The sequence below is a fragment of the Hordeum vulgare genome, chromosome 4H (genome assembly GCF_904849725.1).
Source record: "Hordeum vulgare subsp. vulgare chromosome 4H, MorexV3_pseudomolecules_assembly, whole genome shotgun sequence".
Lineage (NCBI taxonomy): Eukaryota > Viridiplantae > Streptophyta > Magnoliopsida > Poales > Poaceae > Hordeum > Hordeum vulgare.
This window is the reverse complement of record NC_058521.1, coordinates 528222880-528240243: the sequence shown is the minus strand read 5'-3', so window position 1 is coordinate 528240243 and position 17364 is coordinate 528222880.

The following is a 17364-nucleotide window of genomic DNA, read 5'->3' as shown; positions in this document are numbered from 1 at the left end:
TACAACACATCAAAATATCGAACGAATACCAAATTCACATGACTACTTATAGCATGACTTATCCCATGTCCTCAGGAACAAAAGTAACTACTCACAAAGCATAATCATATTCATGACCAGAGAGGTAATGAGTAGCATCAAGGATCTGAACATAAATTCTTCCACCAAGTAATCCAACTAGCATCAACTACAAAGAGTAATTAACACTACTAGCAACCTTACAAGTACCAATCGGAGTCGCGAGACGGAGATTGGTTACAAGAGATGAACTAGGGTTTGGAGATGAGATGGTGCTGATGAAGATGTTGATGGTGACGAGTCCCCTCCGATGAGAGGAGTGGTGGTGATGACAATGGCGACGATTTCCGCCTCCGGGAGGGAAGTTTCCCCGGCAGGATCGTCCTGCCGGAGCTCTAGATTGGTTCTGCTCAAGTTCCGCCTCGTGGCGGCGGCGAATCCTGCAAAAAGCCTCCTCCTGATTTTTTTCGGAACGAAACCCTTCATATATCAGAAGAGGGGAGACAGTGGGCCAGCAGGGAGCCCACAAGCCCCCTAGGCGCGGCCAGGGGGGTGGTCGCGCCTACCAGGCTTGTGGCCCCCTGGTTGCGCTCCTGTGGCACTTCTTCGGCCCAGTATTTTATATATAATCCCAAAGAAATCCATGTTGATTTTCACGACTTTTGGAGTTACGCAGAATAGGCATCTCAAACTTGCTTCTTTTTCAGGCCAGAATTCCAGCTGCCGGCATTCTCCCTCTTCATGTAAACCTTGCAAAATAAGAGAGAAAAGGCATAAGTATTGTACCGTGAAGCGAAATAACAGCCCAAAAGGCAATAAATATCAACATGAAAGCATGATGCAAAATGGACGTATCAACTCCCCCAAGCTTAGACCTCGCTTGTCCTCAAGCGAAAGCCGAGCTCAATAAATATGCCCACATGTTTAGGGAGAGAGGTGTCAACAAAACAAGATACGAACATGCAGGCATCATGATCATTATGTGAATAGCAATACCAACATATAATCTCTCATGCTAAAGTGACAATTCCTTCACAAATTAAAGTATGGATTAAGAACCTTACCGAGAAATAGCAAGTGATAGCCTTTAGTCATTGAAGCAATTGCAATTTATCACAACATCAGAAAGAGTCAAATAAGAGCTTGTAAAGCAAATCCACATACTCAATCATCTTTTCGTTCTCTACAATTGCTACAACTCACGTGGAGCTCATGAGATCAAAGTTTCAGCTGAACACAGAGAAAGATAGGAGCTTATAGTTTTGCCTCCCAACTGCTTACCTCAAGGGTAATGTCAACAATAATAATTCATGAATGCTTACCTCCAAGTTGACATATGAATATAGATCTTTCCCTAGCATATGACGTTAGCCAAGATAAAGGCAAAACAAGGAATTGGTGAAGATCACCATGACTCATTCAAGGGCAAAAAGTAAAGGTGCAAGATAGGCCCTTCGCAGAGGGAAGCAGAGGTTGTCATGCACTTTTGAGGTTTGGATGCGTGTCCTCTTAGTGCAGAGGAACGTCACTTTATATTGCCTCCTGTGATAAAGAACTTTATTATGCAGTCTGTCGCTTTTATGCCTTCCTCATCACAGGTTCGTACAAAGCTTATTTTCCACACACTAATAGATCATACATATTAGGGAGCAATTTTTATTGCTTGCACCAATGACAACTTACTTGAGGAATCTTATTCAATCCATAGGTAGGTATGGTGGACTCTCATGGCAAAACTGGGTTGATGGTTTATGGATGCACAAGTAGTATCTCTACTTGGTGCGGGAGTTTTGGCTAATATGAGGTGGAAGCAATCGTCACATGCTAAGGGATCTCTAATCATATAACATTGTTCGGAACCAAGCAAACACAATTCAATATGTTGTCTGCCTTGTCCAACATCTACTTCTAAGCATGCAATAGTTTAGTGAGTGTTCACAATCATAGATGGTGTCAAAGATGATATATTTATAGTGAATCTCTCCTTCTTTATCACTTCCTATTAATTGCAACAATGACCAAGTTCTACGTTTGTCTACCCTCAACAAGTTTCAATGAACATTCTTTTTATATGTGAAGCCATCACTTCCCATAAGATCATTACATGATCTTTCATGCTTTTGTTCTTTTCTCACTCTTTTGATCATGGCATGAGGCAAAGCCCTCAACTCATACACTCTTTATTATATGGCTCACGAGCTTGAATACATCGGGGGTGACACAAAGCAAAACTCAAGACTAAAACACTAAGACTTTTAGTCTACTAGAGAAAAAAGAAAACTGAAAAGGAACAAACTAAAACAAAGGTAAAGGCAAAAGATGTGATGGTGATACGATACCGGGGCAACTCCCTCAAGCTTGGCACAAGCCAAGGGGATTGCCCATACCCATGCTTAGTTGTCTTCCTTTGGAGATGATGGTGGTGGGGTTGTTGCAGAGGTCTTGAGCTTGTTTAATTTCCACTTGAGCATAAAATTCTGCTCCCTCAAATCATCATTTTCCTCTTCAAGCTTCAACACCCTTTGGCATAGTTCCTGCTTACTCTCCTGCAAGAAACGAGACGGGATAAACAAAGTCTTAGGCTTCTTCCTTGAGTTAAGGAGGCTCGACTTCTTGAACTCCACATGCGTGTGTCCAGGTTGAGGTAGAGGAGTCTCCTCTTCATCGGAACTTGTTTGCTCCTTCCCCTTGGTATTATAATCTTCTTCCTCATCAGTGGTCCAGCAATAAGGATCCAAGTCCCCATAGACCTTGGGGTCAGCAAGGTAATCTGCCACATAGCTCTCCCCCTCTGAATCTTGAGAAGACATCTTGCCCTAAATCTGCGGCAGAAAACAGGCCCGAAACGAAAACAGAGGAAATTTGCGTGATACGAGGATCAGACCTTTCGGGAGAATATATAATGATTTTTTCCAGACTAGAAGGGGTACTACGCACGAAAACGGAGTCCGGGAGGCACACGAGGTAGCCACAAGCCCCCAGGCGCGGCCAGGGGGTGGGCCCGCTCCTGGCAGGCTTGTCGCCTCCTCGCGCGCTTTCCGGACTACTTCCAATTTTTCTATTTTTTCAAATATTCCAAAACGGAGAAAAATTCCTACTGGAAAAGTTTTGGAGTCTGTTTTCTTACCAAATCACATACCTCTTCGTTTTCGGAGTCTGAAACAGGCTGATAAATATCCCTTTGGTATTCTTCCGGAATTATGGTATTGATGATATTGCTTTCAACATTTATGGGAGTACGTGAGATATAATGCTTGATTCTCTGCCCATTTACAACTCTCAGACAATTACCTTCCGTGTTGTTGATCTTGATAGCACCGGAACGATATACTTCCTCAACAATGTAAGGACCTTCCCATTTGGAGAGAAGATTGCCTGCAAAAAATCTTAAACGAGAATTATATAGCAAGACATAATCACCTACATTGAACTCACGCTTTTGTATCCTCTTATCATGCCACCTCTTAACCTTTTCTTTGAACAACTTGGCATTTTCATATGCCTGAGCTCTCCATTCATCAGGCGAGCTAATGTCAAATAACCTCTTCTCACCAGCAAGTTTGAAATCAAAGTTGAGCTCTTTGATTGCCCAATAAGCTTTATGCTCTAGCTCAAGAGGTAAATGACATGCTTTACCGTACACCATTTTGTACGGAGACATGCCCATGGGATTCTTATAGGCAGTTCTATAAGCCCATAGTGCATCATCGAGCTTCTTAGACCAATTCTTTCTAGACCTATTGACAGTCTTTTGCAGAATCAGTTTAATCTCTCTATTGCTTAGCTCTACTTGACCACTGGACTGAGAGTGATAGGGAGACGCAATTCTATTGTTGGCATCGTACTTAGCAAGCGTTTTACGGAAAGCACCATGAATGAAATGTGAACCACCGTCGGTCATTAGATATCTAGGGACTCCAAATCTAGGGAAAATAACTTCTTTAAGCATCCTGATAGAGGTGTTGTGATCAGCACTACTAGTGGGGATAGCTTCTACCCACTTAGTGACGTAATCAACAGCAACTAGGATATGAGTATACCCGTTGGATTTTGGAAAAGGTCCCATATAATCAAAGCCCCAAACATCAAATGGTTCAATGACAAGTGAATAGTTCATAGGCATTTCCTGACGTTTACCGATATTACCTACTCTTTGACATTCGTCACAAGACAAGACAAACTTACGGGCATCCTTGAAGAGAGTGGTCTAATAGAAACCTGATTGCAATACCTTGTGTGCAGTTTTATCTCCCGCATGGTGTCCTCTGTAGGCCTCGGAGTGACACTTCTGTAGGATCTGTCCCTGTTCATGTTCAGGTACACAGCGTCTAATAACACCATCTACTCCTTCCTTATAAAGGTGAGGATCATCCCAAAAGTAATGTCTCAAGTCCAAGAAGAATTTCTTCTTTTGCTGGTATGTGAAACTAGGTGGTATATATTTGGCAACGATATAGTTTGCATAATTAGCATACCACGGTGCACTACGTGAAGTGTTGATGACATTCAATTGCTCAACAGGAAAGTTATCATCAATAGGTTGTGGGTCATCAAGAACATTCTCCAACCTAGACAAGTTATCTGCTACTGGGTTATCAGCACCCTTCTTGTCAACAACATGCAAATCAAATTCTTGTAGCAAGAGAACCCATCTGATAAGTCTAGGTTTAGCGTCTTTCTTCTCCATGAGGTACTTAATTGCAGCGTGATCAGTGTGAATAGTGACTTTGGAATCAACTATGTAAGACTTGAACTCTTCACATGCAAACACGACTGCTAAAAACTCCTTTTCCGTAGTAGCATAGTTTCTTTGGGCACTGTCTAGAGTTTTACTAGCATAGTGAATAACATTCAACTTCTTATCAACTCTTTGCCCTAGGACAGCACCAACAACATAATCACTAGCATCACACATGATTTCAAAAGGTAAGTTCCAATCAGGTGGTTGAATAATAGGTGCAGTTATCAAGGCCTTCTTAAGTATTTCGAAGGCTTCCTCACAATCATCGTCAAAAACAAAAGGAATATCCTTTTGCAAGAGATTGGTAAGAGGCCTAGAAATCTTAGAGAAGTCTTTAATGAACCTCCTATAGAAACCAGCATGACCAAGGAAACTTCTTATACCTTTGATATCTGTGGGGTATGTCATTTTCTCGATCGCATCAACCTTAGCCTTATCGACTTCAATACCTCTTTTAGAAATTTTATGTCCTAAGACGATGCCTTCATTAACCATAAAGTGGCACTTATCCCAATTCAAGACAAGATTGGTGTCTTTACATCTCTGCAAGACTCGATCAAGGTTGTTGAGGCAATCATCAAAGGAAGACCCATAAACGGAGAAGTCATCCATGAAAACCTCAACAATCTTTTCACAAAAGTCAGAGAATATAGCTATCATACATCTTTGAAAGGTGGCAGGTGCATTACATAAGCCAAAAGGAATACGTCTATAAGCAAAGGTACCAAAAGGGCAGGTGAAAGTAGTTTTCTCCTGATCAGATTGTGCAACTGGTATTTGGGAGAAACCAGAATAACCGTCCAGAAAGCAGAAGTGTGTGTGTTTAGACAGTCTTTCTAGCATTTGGTCGATAAAAGGCAAAGGGTAATGACCTTTCCTAGTGGCTTTATTCAATTTCCTAAAATCGATCACCATCCTATAGCCAGTAATAATCCTCTGTGGGATCAATTCATCCTTATCATTAGGGACAACGGTAATGCCTCCCTTCTTAGGGACGCAATGCACCGGACTCACCCAATCACTATGAGCAACAGGATAGATGATACCCGCTTCCAGGAGCTTTAGTATTTCTTTTCTGACTACTTCTTTCATCTTAGGATTTAATCTCCTTTGATGATCAGCAACTGGTTTGGAATCAGGATCAGTTTTAATCTTGTGCTGGCATAGAGTGGGACTAATGCCCTTAAGATCATCAAGAGTATAACCAATAGCAGCATGGTGCTTCCTCAGAGTTTTTAGTAACTTGTTTTCTTCATGCTCTGAGAGGCTAGCACTAATAATAACATGATATATCTCTTTTTCATCAAGATAAGCATACTTAAGAGTATCAGGCAACTGTTTAAGCTCGAACACGGGATCACCCTTTGGTGGGGGTGGATCTTCAAGCAGTTCAACAGGCACATTATTCTTAAGGATAGGATATTGTTCTAAGACAGCCCTATCTATCTCATCCCTTTCATCCATATGCATGTCATTTTCATGCTCAAGCAAGTATTGCTCTAAGGGATCAGTAGGAGGCACGACAATAGAAACCAAGGCAATAGTTTCATCCTTGCTGGGAAACTCTTTTTCATGAGCTTGTCTACCAAACTTGGAGAAATTGAACTCATGTGACACACCTTCAAAGCCAACAGTGAAAGCTTGCTTCTCACAGTCAATATGAGCATTGACAGTATTGAGAAAAGGTCTGCCAAATATGATGGGTCAAAAGCTATCTTGGGTGGTAGCAAGAACGAGGAAATCAGTAGGATACTTTGTTTTACCACACAAGACTTCAACATCCCTAACAATTCCCACAGCACACATAGTATCTCTATTGGCAAGCTGAATAGTGACATCAATAGGTTCTATCTCAACAAGTGCAATCTCGTCTTTAATTTCATCATATAAGGATTGAGGTATTGCACTAACACTAGCACCCACGTCACATAAACCATGATAACAATGATCTCCTATCTTAACAGAAACAACAGGCGTGCCAACAACAGGCCTATGTTTGTCTCTAGCGTGTGGTTTAGCGATTCTAGCAGCATCTTCACAGAAGTGAATATTATGTCCCTCAACATCATCGGACATGAGATCTTTGATAATAGCAATGCTAGGTTCAACTCTGATTTGCTCAGGGGGTGTAGGTGTTCTAATGTAGCCTCTACGTATCATAGTTGAAGCTTTAGAATGATCCTTTATCCTAACAGGGAAAGGTGGTTTCTCAATGTAAGCACTGGGGACAATAGGATCATTATAGGCAATGACTTTCTCTTCAACTGGATTGGGTTTAACTACATTGACTTCTAAAGGAGGATGATATTTAAACCACTTCTCTTTGGGGAGATCAATATGAGCAGAAAATGATTCACACAATGAAGCTACTATTTCAAAGTCAAGTCCATACTTAGCGCTAAAATCAAGAAAGGTATTTGTTTCAACAAAGGATTTAATGCAATCAAACTTTAAATCCATACATGACTCCTTACCTTCATCAAGCTCCCAACCTTCATAGTTGCGTTTAATTCTCTCCAATAAATTCCATTTGAAGTCAATATCTCTCTTCATAAAAGAACCGGTACAAGAAGTGTCAAGCATGGTGCGATCATCATGAGAAAGCCGAGCATAGAAGTTCTGAATGATAATTTCTCTCGAGAGCTCATGGTTGGGGCATGAATATAACATTGATTTAAGCCTCCCCCAAGCTTGAGCGATGATTTCTCTGTCACGAGGCCAAAAATTATAAATATAATTCCGATCACGATGTACTAAATGCATAGGATAAAACTTTTGATGAAATTCCAATTTCAACCGATTGTAGTTCCATGATCCAGTATCATCACATAGCCTATACCATGTCAACGCCTTATCCCTCAAAGATAAGGGAAGACCTTCTTATTGACCTCATCCTAGGGAAAACCTGCAAGCTTAAATAAACCACAAACTTCATCTACATAAATTAGATGCAAGTCTGGATGTGATGTTCCATCTCGTGTAAAAGGATTAGCCAACAGTTTCTCAAGCATACACGAAGGGAATTCAAAGCAAATATTTTCAGTAGGTGCAGATGGTTGAGGAGCACCTCTTTGTGCTTCCGTTCGAGGTGAAGATACCCCGAAAAAGCCCCTCAAAGGATTAGTTTCCATAGTGACAAGCGACAATAAATTTCAGCACGCTATATGAATGTTTCCTTACCAAAGGCACTTCACTCCCCGGCAACGGTGCCAGAAAAGAGACTTGATGACCCACAAGTATAGGGGATCTATCGTAGTCCTTTCGATAAGTAAGAGTGTCGAACCCAACGAGGAGTGGAAGGATCTGACAAGTGGTTTTCAGCAAGGTAATATCTGCAGGCACTGAAATTATTGGTAACAAGTAGTTGTGTGGTGAGATGATTCGTAGCAAGCAACAAGTAAAAAAAGTAACAACGGTGCAGCAAAGTGGCCCAATCCCTTTTGAAGCAAGGGACAAGCCTGGACAAAGTCTTATAGGAGGAAAAACGCTCCCGAGGACACATGGGAATTTCTGTCATACTAGTTTTCATCATGTTCATATGATTCGCGTTCGTTACTTTGATAGTTTGATATGTAGGTGGACCGGCGCTTGGGTACTGCCCTTACTTGGACAATCATCCCACTTATGATTAACCCCTCTCGCAAGCATCCGCAACTACGAAAGAAGAATTAAGACAAAGTCTAACCATAGCATTAAACTAGTGGATCCAAATCAGCCCCTTACGAAGCAACGCATAAACTAGGGTTTAAGCTTTTGTCACTCTAGCAACCCATCATCTACTTACTACTTCCCAATGCCTTCCTCTAGGCCCAAATAATGGTGAAGTGTTATGTAGTCGACGTTCACATAACACCACTAGAGGAAAAACAACATACAACACATCAAAATATCAAACGAATACCAAATTCACATGACTACTTATAGCATGACTTATCCCATGTCCTCAGGAACAAAAGTAACTACTCGTAAAGCATAATCATATTCATGACCAGAGAGGTAATGAGTGGCATCAAGGATCTGAACATAAACTCTTCCACCAAGTAATCCAACTAGCATCAACTACAAAGAGTAATTAACACTACTAGCAACCTTACAAGTACCAACCAGAGTCGCGAGACGGAGATTGGTTAAAAGAGATGAACTAGGCTTTGGAGATGAGATGGTGCTGATGAAGATGTTGATGGTGACGAGTCCCCTCCGATGAGAGGAGTGTTGGTGATGACGATGGCAATGATTTCCCCCTCCGGGAGGGAAGTTTCCCCGGCAGGATCATCCTGCCGGAGCTCTAGATTGGTTCTGCTCAAGTTCCGCCTCATGGCGGCGGCGAATGCTCCGAAAAGATTCCTCCTGAATTTTTTCGGAACGAAACCCTTCATATAGCAGAAGAGGGGAGCTAGTGGGTCAGCAGGGAGACCACAAGCCCCCTAGGCGCGGCCAGGGGGGTGGCCACGCCTACCAGGCTTGTGGCCCCGTGGTTGCGCTCCTCTAGCACTTCTTCGGCCCAATATTTTTATATAATCCCAAAAAAATCCACGTTGATTTTCACGGCTTTTGGAGTTGCGCAGAATAGGCATCTCAAACTTGCTCCTTTTTCAGGCTAGAATTCCAGTTGCCGGCATTCTCCCTCTTCATGTAAACCTTGCAAAATAAGAGAGAAAAGTCATAAGTATTGTAACGTGAAGTGAAATAACAGCCCAAAAGGCAATAAATATCAACATGAAAGCATGATGCAAAATGGACGTATCAAGCGGCGTTTTCTTTTATTTGCTTTTACTTTCAGTTTGTCACAATCATAATTTTCTGTACACACCTATTAGAGAGAGACTCACCTTCATTACGATTTGCTAGAATACTCTATGTGCTTCACTTATATCTTTTCAGCTTGGCAGATGCTCTAGTACTTCACTTATATCTTTTCAAGCACGGTGGCGTGAAGATTTTATAGAAATAATTTGCTCTCATTCTTCACTTATATTTGTTTGAGTGCTGAATAAATAGTGACGGTAATTTTCATGGGTCGTAAGACTAGTCCAAAAATAATAGGCATTCAATGAATGATAATCAAAACCATCATGTAGCACACATAGAGAAATTGCGAGTTAATGACATTGATACGGTAATATGAAAAAGGTGTAAGTCCATAATTTTTGATTCATATAAGTGTCGGGATTAAAGGGGTGTTAACTTGTTGTTCATCTAAATATTAAAGAGGCATGGTGATGATGTGTGAGCATTCTTATTCCTCGTTAAAATCCTAGTGTCGTCTCGAGTCGGGGGCGCGCGGCGGTTAACTCCTACCAACCCCCTCCCTCGGGGCATGCGAGTAGTGCTTTGATGTGTGATAAAACTAATAAAACTTCACAATAAGTATGTGAGTTCTTTATGACTAATGTGACACCTTGAACATACGCATATTTACCTTCTCATATTTGCTAGCCTCTCCAGTACTGTGCACAGTCCATTCTCACCTCGAGGATTGGTGCAATTTTCGCCGGTGCATCCACACCCCACGGCATGATACGCTCTATTGCACATAAGCCTCATTATATATTCCTCAAAACAGCCACCATACCTACCTATGATGACATTTCCATAGCCATTCTAAGATATATTGCCATGCAAATTCCATCGTCACTTCACATGACTAGTTCATTCATTGTCATATTGCTTTGCATGATCATATAGAGCTGACATAGTATTTGTGGCAAAGCCACCTTCCATCATGTTTTTGATACATGTCATGCTAGATCATTGCACATCCTGGTACACTGTTAGAGGCATTCTCAGAGAGTCATATCTTCCTATCAGTTCTCCATATTGAGTTGTAAGTAAATAAAAGTGTGATGATCATCCTTGTTAGAGCATTATCCCAGTGAGGAAAGGATGATGGAGACTATGATTCCCCCACAAGTTGGGATGATACTCCGGACGAAAAATAAATAAAATGGGGGAGGCCAAATGAGCCCACCATATATAAAAAAAATTATGGGGGAGGCAAGAAAGAAAGAAAAAGGAGAAAATACCACCATATAAAAAAATAAATAAATGAGAGAAAAAGAGAGAAGGGACAATGCTACTATCATTTACCGCACTTGTGCCTCAAAGTGGCACCCTGATCTTCATAGCGAGAGTCTCCTATGCTATCAGCTCCATATGCTAGTGGGAATTATCTTATCATAATAATCTTGGCTTGTATATTCCATTGACGGGCTTTCTCAAACGCACTAGGTCTTCATGAGCAAGCAAGTTGGATGCACACGCCACTTAGCTTCAGTTGAGCTTTCATACACTTGCAGCTCTAGTGCATCATTTGCATGGCAATCCCTACTCCTCGCATTGACATCTATCGACCATAGCTCGTTGGTACACCCAATTGATGTGAGATTATCTTCTCCACTATTTACCCCTTTGATATCTACCACCATATTCTATTCCATCTATATGCTATGTCCAATGGTTCACACTCATGTATTGCGTGAAGAAGAAAAGGTTGATGCATATTGGAAAAGTACGATCCAATTACCCGACTTGAACACCGTGGTGCTTAACATTTGTATTTATGTGGTGAATACGGAGTCATGCCTTGCTAATACAATAAAGATGAATAGGGGGTAAACATTCTTTTAGGATCGTATACTTTGAAAATCAATAATTGTGTTGCTTATACTTAATAAATATTATTATGTTTTTGTTTGTTAATTCATCATTTCTCAATGATCATACATACAAGAGAATACATTATGGATAGCATGTCACATCAAAAATTTTGTTTTCATCATTTACCTACTCGAGGACAAGTAGGAATTAAGCTTCGGAATCCTGAAACGTCTCCAACGTATCAAAAAAAATTGATTGTTCCATGCTGATATATTATCCTTCTAGGAAACTTTTTGGGCATTTATATACCAATTTATAATATTTTCAGCACTAACCTATTGACCCAGTGCCCAGTGCCAGTTCCTGTTTTCTGCGTGTTTTTTGCTTTGCAGGTTTACCCTACCAAACGAAGTCCAAATGCCACGAAATTTTAATATGATTTTTTCTGGACTATATGAAGACCTGCAAGCATCGGAAGTGCACGAGAGAAAGCACTAGGGAGGCACAAGCCAACAGGGCGCGACCCAGGGCTTGGCTGCGCCCTGATGGCTTGTGCCCCCCCCCCTGGATGCCTCCCGACGTCCCTCTCTGGCCTATAAATTCACAAATATCCCAAAAACCATAAAAGCGCTCCCGAAACACCTTTTCTGCCGCCACAAGTCTCTGTTCCAACGGGAGGCCATCCAAACCTATGTTCTCGCGATCTGCCCAAGGCGAGATCAATCATGGAGGGCCTCTACATCAACCTTGCTGCCCTCACCATGATGTGTGAGTACTTCACCATAGACCTACGAGTCCGTAGGCAGTACCTAGATGTCAATCTCTCTCTCTTATGATCTTCAATACCATGTTCATTGCATCTTCGCTTTGATCTATCTGATGATATCACAATGTATGGTGTGTTTGTTGGGATCCGATGAATTGTGGGTTTATGTTCAGATTATTCATGAAAAGTATTTGACTCACTTATGATTATTATGATTCTTAATTACATGATCATCATAGATTTGTAATGCTCTCCGATCTATTGAGATAGTTTGGCCAACTAGATTAATATTTCTTCAGTGGGAGTGGTGCATTGTAGTAGGTTCAACGTGGTGAATTTCTATATCCAAGTGACATAAGGGGACAAGATGCATCTTTGTGTTGCTGCTACTAAGGATAAAACGATGGGGTTTATTCATATTAATTGAGTTTACTTTGTCTATATCATGTCATTGTTCTCCAAGCATTACTCTGTTTTTACTTAATACGTAGAGAGGCAAGCATAGAAGCGCTCTTGAAGTGGAGTAATAGTAATAGGTGCAGGCAGGAGTCGGCCTATTTGTTTACGGACATGATGCATATATACACATGATCATTGCCGTGAAAAACACATAATTATTCGTTGTTCTATCATTTGCCCAACAATAATTTGTTTACCCACCATATGCCTTTGCCATGAGAGATGTCATTAGGGAACACTACGACCCCCGAGTCTATTTACTTATATATTTACAAACGCTACTACTACCTTGTTGCCATTATTTGTGTTTTATTTTATTTTGCAATTTACAATTATCTACACATCTCATTTGCTTGCAAATAACGAGATCAAGGGGATTGACAACCCTCTTTCCCGCGTTGGGTGCAAGTTGTTTGTTTCTTTGTGTGTAGTTGCTGAAGACGGTTGAGGATTGATATTCCTATTGGTTCGATAAACCTTGGTTTCATAACTGAGGGAAATACTTACCCGCATTATGATGCGATAACCCGTTCCTCTTCATGCAAAACCCAACGCAAATCAGAGTCATTAGTCGACGATGGCGGGGCGTGTGCGGGATGGCGGCGCAGGGATCCGGCCCAGGCTACACGGTGCGGCGAGGTATGGCGTGGGGCTCGCCGACGACGTCTCCAGCGATCGGGCAAGGCAGCAACACGCAGAGGAGGAGTTCGAGAGGAGCAGAGTTGCGGTTGCCCCGGCAGTGGCGTTGTTCGGGCCTGGTTTTGGCCGGGCGGGCCTGCTGCAGGCTCCAACGAGCCACGATGGCTGTAGGTGGAGGTGGTTGAGTGGTGGGAGGTGCATGAAAATCGATACTAGGGTTAGGGGCATCCAAATATGGCAGGGGAAGTCCCTTAAATAGGGAAGGGCCTAGGTTTAGGGATTTTTGCATTGATTTCAACCGTACAATCGCAATCGATCGGTCCGAAAGAGAGAGGTAGGCTAGGTGAGTGTGTGGGTTGTGTAGAGTGTGTGATCTGAGATAAGGGAGGGAAGTTTGTGTCCTGAGACGGAGTTTTAAAACCGCAAAAACGTTTGATAAGTAAACCGACTATAGCGCCGCTATAGGTTTACCCGTTGGGGTATCAAACGACCTCCGATTGCGACGAAATTTGGCAAGCGGTCTACCTACATGATAATAAGACCGCACACCAACTTTCAACCCAGACCGAGAAAGTTTTATACTCACTTTTAAAAACAATATTTTAATGATGTCGCGGGCGCGTGCGTGTGTCATTGGTCCCGAAATGGTCAACGAAAAAAATGGACAGAACCGACAACTAATAACGGATGTAAGTTCTAAAAAATGACAAAAATGGAGTGCCGATGCAATGTGGATGAGATGCATGATGCGATGATGAATGCGACAACCAAATAATTAACACGGCGACAACGGAATAAAAGGGGAATCTTTTGGAGCATTGGTTCCAGGTTGTTACAACTCTCCTCCACTACTAAGAGATCTCGACCCGAGATCTAAGAATTAAAAGGGGAAGAGGAAGAGGAAAGGAAGAGGTAAAACTTAGTTGCTTCTTTGAAAAATGAGTGAAACCAACGAAACTTGAAGGTTGCAAAGAGATGAAGAATGACACAAGAAACAAGAAAGAATTCAAAAGAAATTTGGGCAGCACTTCTTAGAAAAGAGAGGCAAAACTTGATAAGGTAGAAAGAACTTCAAAAGAGAACACAACACTCTGGTTAAATGGATAAACAAGGAAAGAACATGATCTTGATAAAATAAGATAATGGATACAAGAGAGAAACGTCACAATGCCTCTGGAACAAAAGAATAGAAACTAGATCATTTGACAAAGAAGAAAATGATAACTTGCACCAAAATTGAACTAGAAAAGAATCCTTACAAAGGAGGATTGAACGAAGTCATTGGAAAAATCAACAACGAAAGAAAAGCTTTTTGTGGGCTTATGGAAAACATCTCAAAATTATGAGGTGACAACCACCCACAAATGGAAAACACTGATTGCTTGGGAGCAACATGATATGCAAAATTTCTTTCACCAATAGGATAAATTGATAACTTGGATCAACAATAATCACCATAATAGCAACAATCCTTAGAAAAAGATTTAGGTGAAATCCAATCCATGATAACTCCAAGGAAGACAAATGGGTTTAAATATATCATTCTTGAGAATTCTCTTCGAGACTGCTCATGAATCAAAAATGCTATACCACCATCTCAAAGATAAAGGAGAATGAATTGCACTTTGAAATGCAAGAGAAAGAGAACTTGAGGTTCTCAAAAAAGAATCTTGAAGAACCCATTGAGAAGGAATTAAATTTTGGAAGAACCACCATGATGCACCTCCGTATACAAAAGAATAATGAAAGAAATGAAGGTTGAAAAGAATACGATTATGGCCTTGCAAAGATTTAGATGAAGCTTCACAAAGATATACTTGAGAAAATTTGGACCTCCAGAAAAGAAGAGATGAACAACTTAGAATTGAGAATTAGATACCATGGAGAGCTCAGGAAGAAGGATTGGAATCACTTTGAAGAAAGAAAAACTAGATTTATGTTACACTGATCCTTCATCAAGTTAAATTGATGACAAGCAACGGATTTAGCATATGAGTTATTCTTCTTGAAAAGATTGGAGAGAGAGAGAGATAGAGCACAAACTTGAAGAAGTCTTGAATGAGACACCGGTAAGGATTGAAACGAATGAAGATACTACAAATGAATGGAGACACATGAGAACGAAGAGATCATGATCCGCCTAGAACTAAACTTCAACAAGGCACCAGAATAATTGAGATGCGAACGAAGAGACAACAATTGAGAAGAATTTGAGAATGAAAGCTAAAAGATGAGGATGAAGAAATCTTCTGAAATGATGGCGTTCAGAGGATCGAGAATGAAAACAAATCTGAAATGCACCAGATAAATATGGAAGGAATTTCTCATGATCATTTTTTTGAGAGGATAGCATGAAGCTCAAACCATGGATATCCAAGAGAATGGGCTAAGATTTAAGAGAAGCACTCCTTCGGTCCTCAATGCTGAGAATGATTACAAGAACAACACAATAAATTACTAAGACACTCCGAAATAATGACTAAGGAAAGGTTGAGCAAACGATGAAAATTAATTCGAAGCAATCTTGGAGAAGGAATATGACTGAAGAAAATCATTCATACGTCATATTTGAAAAGAATTAGAGATCTCCGAAAAAGATTAGGAGAACCAGGTATGATCCTGGGAAACCCTTTGGGTTATGGGGCCACTCAAAGAAAACAACGTTGAATGGATTGCTTAGAAGGAGAAATTGCACCGGTATTAATAAAAACTTGATTAGGTGAGACCCTCAAAATAACTGAAAGTATATGAATGGAAATGAAAGTCTTCTGAGAAATCTTCAGTATTGTGGATAGAAAAGAGATTTTAATAACAATAAAGGCTTGGATGCACATTTCCAACATGGAAAAGCAATAGCGAATGAAAAAGGACATGATGAACACCAAAAGTCTGAATTGAATCCACTGAAGAAGAAAACAAGAACAAAGAATGATGAACTCATAACACTAAGCATCTTCACAATGAATCACCAGATACAATATGGAAGAAAAGATAGCAAAAACAACAATGAAAAGAAAGGCACTTGGATGAGAATGAAATCATTGAAGAAAAAGGGCAGGAGGGTGATGAAAAACAAAGACAACTTGGGACAGATGAGACGAACATCGGAAGAAATATGAGGATGGATTCTGCAAATATTGAAAGGATTTAATTCACTTGAAGAGAAGCACTCTGGTTGAAAAGAATTAACATGACAATTTGAAAATATAAGAACACCACTTAGAAAATATATGAAATCACCACTTGACATCGAAGCAACTCGAATTACCATACTCCAACAAAACAAAGGATGAGGCTTGCAATTAAGCTAGAAACAAATATACGATAGAGATTTCGCTCAATATTTTTGTGGTAAGGCTCGCACAGGCTTGGTCTTACATTGGATTGTCATACCGAAATGACGCTCCAATATGCTCCCTAGGCGTAGCGAACTACAAGGCTTGACGGAGCATATGTGATGACATATATCGAGACTGTCCTCTGTAAGAAAGACCGTGAACAAACGAATCCACTAGATATCGAACCCCAACCTCACATCATGCATCTGTTGGAAGATAATCCTAGGTAACTACTTGAATTACCACCTGAGAACTACCGAAATCTTTCTTGGTTATGCTATCAGGTTGCGGGTCCGGGAACCTACTCAATGTAATCAGCTACAAGACCTTTCCCGCAACTCTCAACACATATCCAAGAAGTTCCACAAACTCATCTATCTCAGACCTTCGAAAAAAACAACGATACTAGACGTGGTAGATCATCCGAGCTATCTCCACTAGTACTAGGGAAAAGTCACGGCACTACTTGCCACCAAGCAAAGTATTGAAGTATTTCGATGTCCGCGTCCTGAGATACTAAGGAAGTTGAACGATAACGATGTGCGAAAACCCCCTTGGAGCTATACTCCTCGATAACATGAGGCACCAAGTCTGAACTCTGTCACATCGGCATCATATAGATTCCAAAATACCCGCGTGATCCTAATTTTTTTTGAGCGAGAAGTGGTGTAGAATTAAAATTCCTAAGTCGTAGTTCCTCACGAAAGCATAGAAGAAGATTAAAAAGAATCCTACTCTCTAATATATAATTAGACTCGACTCGACCAAGTTCGATCAATCAACGAGGCTCCTATGTCGGTACGACT